This window comes from Drosophila arizonae, chromosome 3, assembly GCF_054131065.1.
Source record: "Drosophila arizonae isolate 15081-1271.41 chromosome 3, UAZ_ARI_1.0, whole genome shotgun sequence".
In the NCBI taxonomy this organism is placed as follows: domain Eukaryota; kingdom Metazoa; phylum Arthropoda; class Insecta; order Diptera; family Drosophilidae; genus Drosophila; species Drosophila arizonae.
In genome coordinates this window covers 29,029,445-29,037,404 of record NC_142923.1, presented here as the reverse complement: position 1 = coordinate 29,037,404, position 7,960 = coordinate 29,029,445, and the positions used below count along the sequence as shown (strand labels likewise).

Below are 7,960 nucleotides of genomic sequence, written 5' to 3'. Positions count from 1 at the left end.
CAGAGCTAACATATGGTAAATGATGTAAGAAAGTGAAACAATGATGTATATACATTCCTATTTACCAGAGTTTATAGCAAACTCTTTAAAAAACTCAATTGTTTAATATGTCAACCCTTTAACAGGCAGTTAATTGCCATACCATAGACATTTACCTCAAGCATTGAACACTGAAAGTCAATGCCACAATATTTTCTAGAGCATAAAAAGGTAGATCTACCTATAAAATAATATTAAAAAGAACTTACACGTGATCCATAGATAATTAAAAATGTATATCTGTGTAACTATTAACTTTTTTGCATGTACATTTCTTATGTGATTGCTGTTAGATAATTTGGAGATTTAAACTTTCAACTCTCATATGCGAAACAAGCATACAAAGCTTGGAAATAATTCAAGTGCTTTTTTGCTATCTAATAAATAAATTTAAGAAATAAAGGGCTGAAATCAAGGTTTTTCGAACTCCTACTTCTCACTTGTTCGATTTCTTCCCTCAATCTGACTCATTTTTTCAAGCCAGATCTGACGGGAAAAAGCGAATATTGGCAACACTGACACTTGTTGCATTAAATTTATTTTTGAGTCTATATATAAAATGACTAGAACTTTATAAAAAAAAAAAAAAAAATGGTTTTGTATAACGAAATAAATACCTCTTCGTGGGAACTTAAAAATTAATTAATGAATTAATTGGTAACTTATTTTTTGACAAAGCATCAGTTGAAAGACTTTCTTATTTGATATTAGACAAATTTGTTAAATGTACTGTATAAGCTTGATGTTTTTATGTGACGCTGGTCAATATGAACATACATATACATAGGTTAAGTTGAGTGATATATTCTTCATCTTCATTAAGATAAGAAGAGTAAATTTTGAATTGAGTAATGACTGCATTGTTATTCGTGCGTAACAAACCATTCATTACTCAAATCATAATATAATCTTAGAACGTGAACGATTATGGAAGATCAACGATCTTGATTACAGCTAAAATCACAAACACAACTAATTTCGATTATTGTTTCATTAATGATGTGCGTTCATTGTCTTTCAGTTATCGTCCCAATGTTAAGTATAATGCATTTGCATTGGGACTATAACTGAAAGATAATAAATAATAGTATACACAAAATAATAAATTTCAGCTCTCCTTTCATATTAAACAATCGAAATATAAACAAAAATATGTAGTATATGCAAATGTAAGTCAATAAAATGAAGCCTTCAAGGCAGCAAATTACCCTAAAATCGAATAAAACCCGAGAATTAATTTAAATTGTTTTCAAGAAAAGACCTTGTTTTGCGTATCTTAAGGAAACACTTTCATCCGACGAAATATTTCCTCAGAAACACTAAAGCCTTATGTCCTTAACAAATTCATTCACTAAACGTTTCATTCATCAAATTTTAATGATGCGAAATCTTAAGGCATTTCACTTATAGTCTGCAAGTCGGGCTTGAATGACTGTCTGACTGCCTGACAGACAGACAGGCGGACAGACTGACTGACAGCCTGTTTGGCGTGCTCAACAAGAAGTCATCTGATTTGACCAGCTGAAGCTTTTCATGTTTATTCTCAAATAATTGCCAACACGTGCCCTATCAGCGTCAATCAATCCAAACAGAGAGTGCCGGGGTTGGGGGTTGGGGGCAGTACGCGGCTCTCTGCAGGATGCAAACGTTTTCACACTTATGCACAGCGCTTAGTGCATTCAAAACAACCCGCATATATGTACATATACATATACATATGTAAGCGTATATTCATAAATATTCTGCTACCTGTCCGGGTGGTTGTTCACGTCCTAAGTAGCTGGATTGCTATATAGAGAGCTGCCTCTGCTGCGTCTGGCTGATGCTTCTAAGGCGATAAGAGCTTGCCTCTGTGCCCGTTGCATTGACATTGTCAATGAGGCAGCGCGTCTCACGCTGAGCGTTTCTGTGGCAATTTAATCAAATTAGTTTTCTCACGTGTTGTCCTTTTTATCCCACCTCCATCGCCTACCGCCCCACTCACAGCAGGCAGGCCAGTTAATCAAAAAATAACAGCGAGCGCATAACCCCTTTAGGAACAAGGGCAAGAACAAAGCCTCTGCGTATTATTGAGAATAGCTTCATGACTTAGTGAACGGGAATTTGCGCAATACTTCAAAGCCGCACTAACTGATGGCAAAGGTAGTGTTGTTCCTTTCTTAAATATGCGTTAAGTCCGTGTGTCTGTATCAAGAGAAACGGGTCAGAGAGTGTTTACCGGTGTCGAAAGGAAAGAGCCAGAATCAGTTTTAGGGATCTGCTCTCAAGGCATACAAGATATTCCGGATGGATGCTATGTTCCATTTAGGCGAATTGCAATTTATAAGAATTTAGAAGAACTAGGAAGAACGTTGCATACATGCTCTACCCTGTAATACTCATTCGCGGCCCAAAACAGTTGAATTTATGTTGCTAACGAAGCCAGAAAGCAGTATGCAGTTACTTAAATATTCCATGCCATAAATATGTAGATGTAAATCTTTGACAATTCAGTTCAATTCACTAACTTATTCGCTCCTTTTTGAATTTCTAGCTGTGAAGCTGTAGAATAGCTGCTACCAATCCAATTTGCCATGTCTACAATGGATATAGACATATCCACTATTTTAAAGTTGGATTTCAATGCGAGTATGTTTATCATACCAGGTATGGAATTCCTCTTTATATGATTTATTTATTGACCTGTATTAGTATGTAGTAGTAATAGAAGTAGAGTAATAGTAGTAGTAGTAGTAATAGTAGTAAATGTAGTAGTAATAGTAATAGTAGTGGTAACAGTAGTCACTGTTAAAAGACAAATTCACTCAATCGCTATAGTAGAAATTAATACTCTCCTATTCCAGAAGGTATCCCCATCGAAGCATGCACAAAGGCAGAGGTTCTCAAGCAGATGAAAGCTGTAAAAGCAAAAAAGGCGCCGGGACACGACCGAATAGATGGTAAAGTTATCAGGGCATTGCCTGATTCAGCTGTAGACTACTTCGTAGCACTATGCAACGCCGTCCTTCGCATTCAGCACTTTCCGTCCTGCTGGAAACGTGCTGAGATAATTATGATCCTGAAGCCTGGTAAACCTGAAAAGGGAATTGCTTCCTACAGACCTATCAGTTTGCTACCGGTACTCTCTAAAGTATTCGAAAGAATACTGCTGCAAAGAGTACTGAACGAGCTGAGTTCAAGAAGTACCATTCCAGAGCATCAATTCGGCTTCAGGAGACAGCACGGTACGCCAGAGTAAGTGCATCGAGTGATCAACCACATTTTAGGCGCGTTCGAAAACAAGGAATACTGTTCCGCAGTCTTTCTCGATGTCAAGCAGGCATTCGACCGCATGTGGCATCTGGGTCTTCTCGACAAGATTAGGAATGCCTTACCTGTCTCCCACTTCAAGTTGCTGGCCTCCTATCTATAAGGAATAAGCTTCAAGGTTCTAAAAGGACAGCTAAATCATCGAGTCGTCCAGTCGGAGCAGGCGTGCCCCAAGGTAGTGTACTTGGCCCAATATTATACACACTCTACACCGCAGACATGCCGTTGCCTCTCAGCAACTGCGACATGCTTATAGCGACGTACGCAGATGATACCGCCATACTGAGTCGCAATAAGTCGCCCGAAGTAGCCTCCAGTCAATTGCAAGTTTACTTGCAGGATCTCAATCGATGGCTAACTCGCTGGAGCATGGGAATCAACGCCCAAAAGTCCACGCACATCACATTTGCAACCAGAAGGGGAGCCTGCCCCGAAGTGACTCTAGAAGCTCCAATACCACGGGCAAACAAGGTGAAGTACCTGGGAGTCACTCTGGATAAGAGGCTGACCTATGGCCCGCACATAACTGTGACAGTCAAAAAGTGCAAGTTCAAACTACAATGGTACGTGAGAAATGAAACCCTGCACACCGACCTTGAGATGCCAACAATTGCTCATTGGCCGACACAGCACTAGGTACGCGGACAGAATATCCGCCCACCCAAACCAGCTTGCAGCCAATTTATCCACCAACACCATCAACAGAAGGCTGAAAAGATTACACTCCCTGGGCCCGAGAAGTGACCTAAATTAGTTAACGTAATTCGTAGTAATAAAGGCATTTAGCCACTTCATTAGTTAAGGTATCCTTACAAATGCGCTATAGAGTTTAAGACAAAAGCTGCAATAAAACTATATTAATAAAAAATAAATAAAAAAATAAAAATACTAACAATAGGTAAATCACAGGCAACTGGGGGCCGTTTGTCTTATTTTTACATGAATTACTAAAACATATTTTAATTATCTTCTAATACATACAAACTTAACAAATTGGAATAACTATTGCCAATTTAGCCTATTTCAGACTATAAATTTTGTACATAACCTATCGTTATAACCCATATTTACGTATAAACTCAGCATATACGTAATTCTATCTATTTTATTCTATTTCCAGTTGATGTTGCAGTTTATATCGTAGAATATTACTTGCACGGCATAATACTTTATAAGATAACAACTTGTTGCGGAAGGCAAACATCGGAATTTGTTGTTATTCAAAATTGACGAAGAAGAACGCTCTAGTCGAGACTGCTCGACTACTAATCCCTCCCTAAATCCTCCGAAGAATTGATATTTCAATAATTCCTCTCGTTTTTCTGCTTACACATAAACACGCATCGACTGTAGGGTGGGCTTACTATGGGAACTTAATTGTTTAATAACTTTTCTTGTCGATGGGCTATCTTCATCTTTCGATCGTAATTATCGCATTATTATTCGTGCATGTGCCAAAGCACAACTCTCTAGTATTTGATTCCGATTGCGGGAAAAATTATGAAATTGCGGATAGCCGGCTTTCCAGCTTTCTACAAACTTAGAACAAGTTTTTACTTTTGAATAATTGAGCTGAATTTTTTTTACGCATCAAACTTCAGGATTGGTTATGCAAAACGCAGGAAAAAGGTCATCTAATTCACGAATACCTTCGTATATGTACAGTGGGCAGTAGTACAGCTATAAATAAACGAATTCTAATAATATTTAACAAAACAAAAAATTACAATTTTTCTTCGGTTCATTTGCATAGAACTAAGATATAAATTTTCAGCAAAAAAGTTTTGGCACACATTATGTTCTAGCTTACGCTTTCGTTGTTACAATCGTAAACTACCATTAGATTTAATTCCTTTCACCCATTGCTTCGTTTCGGTTGCTACAAGTGCTTGCAATCAATTCGAATTGAAAATTTAAAAGAACGAGAGCAAAATGTCTAGAGGTGCAGAAATATGCTTGGAAATACAAAAATTAACTCTCGAGAATAAATCTTATCGTGAAATTTGTACTCTTGTAGACAGATCATGGTCTAGTGTGAGAAATATTATTATGCATTACACACAAACGGGATAAATAACACCAGAACGCAGATCAGGCCGGCCTAAAATATTAACAGAACGCCAGAAACAGATTGTGGCCCAGAATCCACATACCTCAGATGTGAAATTAAGCAAGAGCCTACAAGAATCCTTTGACAGTAATTTCTCCCCACAAACAGTTCGAAATACCCTGCATAAGGCCGGGTATCATGGTCGTGTTCCTAGGCGCAAGCCTTTTATTTCGAAATTGAACAAGAAAAGGAGGTTAGAGTTTCCCAAACATCACATAAATAAGCCGGATTCGCTTTGGAGCACCATTAGTTTTAGGGACGAGTCTCAATTAAATCTATTTGAGCATTGAGCATGTGTGGCACGTACTTGAAAGAAGGATCCGACCTCACCAAATAAACTTAAACTATTCTCTATAAGAGGCCCTACTTCTTTCTGAATGGGCAAAAATCATTACTTATAAATCGTTCAGACCAATAGTAGCATGAAGAGACGTATGCAGGCGGTTATTCAGTCAACGGGAGGATCAACAAACTATTAGGATAATTTAAGGGGCTTGCCACAGCCGAATTTGTTACACGAACATCAAATAGCAAGCAGTGTTCGTACGAACATTTTGTTCGCCGATTGTGTTCGTATAAAAATAGAAATGTTTCTATCTTACGGGTGTTCGTGCAACATGTTCGACAATGGATTCGAGTGCTCGCACGAACGTCACTTCTAGAAATATTTCTGACAGGAAGGACGTGCAAAAATGAATCGCAAATTTCTGGAAGAATTTATTAATTGCTTCCAAAATGAGCCGGCTCTGTGGCAATAATTAAAGTGAAAATTACAAAAATAAGCATTTGCGCAACAAAGCGTGGGATAAGTTGCTATTCAAATATAAGGAGGTAGATGAATGCGCTACGGGAGCGAACTGTCAAAAATTAAAAGTTAAAAGAAGTTTGCTGCATGATCAGGAATTGTCAATTGACTTCACACATTTGACGATACTTCATGTGCCAAGTGACTTGTATTAAAATATTCGCAAAATTTATAACGAATTTTTTTGGCATTCTCCGGCGAATTCCCTCTTGCTGGATGCAGACCGTCCAAATGCTGTTCAGGCTGCGAAGCCTGAAATAAGTGGCGGCGTTTTTCATAGATAAAAAGTTGTGCAAATAACAGGAGCATAGCACAACTATAGACGTCTTTTCTTGTTGCAGTAAAATTGTTGTTAATGAAATTCTGAACCGGCTTGCCAAAATGCCAACAGGATTTTTTTCCAAACGCTTTCATTTATGGGTGCCTGTAGTAATAATAATAAATATTTCCAGGTCAGGCCAAAAAAAAAGGAAAAATGACAAAAGTAGCGAGGTTCTACAAAAAGCATTAGAGCATTAGAGCATTAGCAATGCAACAATGACAAAAAAAAAAGCCCAAAGATGACGCAGAGATTTTCAGCGAATCCTGGGCTGCAATGTACAGGGAGTTGTCTGAGGACCAGCAAATACAATACTTGCTAAGAAAAAATGGATGCAATTCTTGTTCATGGGCGATTGGGTATGCTGACGTATGAAGCCAGTACCAACATCTGCTGTGATATATCGGACGAGCCGCTTGCATCCGAGATACAACAAGTTCATCGGGTTTCTCAATCCATCAGTTGAGGCAAATCCATCGAGAAACGTGCAATACCGCTCATTTGCAAAACTTTTTAATAACTCCAATTTTAAACAAATTTTCTTTTTTAAATAAATTTGTATATGTTATATATTTTTCTTACCTTAATAACGTCTTGATGGCATGAATATGTTGCAAGTTTCGACATAAATTCTGCCAAGACTCTGGGGAGAAATTCAAAATTTCAAATCGGCAAAGGGTTGCCCAGTAGCTAAGAAACGCAGAGTTTCAGAAAGTCTCTCATTTGGGAGTGTCTCATGTGAGTGCTCACTCGCCTTATTTTGGGCCCTACTAAGCTTAATAACTCTTCATAGGTTGTCCCATCCATACGAAGAAAATTTTATTTTATTATTTTATTATTTTAATAAACATGTATTGCCATTAAGGTGACGATTTTGTTTTCTTCCGCTGACATGTTCACAGTCCAAAATTTTTTGTAAAATTATGTTCGCGAACATGTTCGTGAAAATGTTCGCATAGTTAGTAGACAAACTCGGCGAACATGTTCGTGTAAAAAATTCGTCTGTGATAGCTCCTTTAGTGACGAGGGAGAATATAGATTTAGGCTTTTGGGTCCAAGCTTCTTTGACTAAAGTTTATATTTAGCAACCATAGCAAAATTTTTAATTTTTAATTTTTTTTATTTATTTATTTTTTATTTCAGCATTAACTTTTTTTATACCCTGAACCCATTAAAAATGGGAAATCATGGTATAATGGTTTTGTGAAAAAGTGTGTGTAACGGCCAGAAGGAGTCACATCCCAGCCGAAATTTGGCATGCATCATATTTTTTCGATAACTCATCCGATAACTTTTTTATCGAGAATTATCGAAAAATGGATTATATTATTTATGCTATGAGTATAGCGTTCCACCCAACTACCTTAAAAAGGCAAAT

At 37.5% G+C, this 7,960-nt stretch overlaps 1 pseudogene; it reads left to right on the top strand.

The window, feature by feature from the left end:
* The first annotated feature begins 5,971 nt into the window (after positions 1-5,971).
* On the top strand, positions 5,972-7,097 carry LOC149270017 (uncharacterized; annotated as a pseudogene).
* Positions 7,098-7,960: the final 863 nt, after the last annotated feature.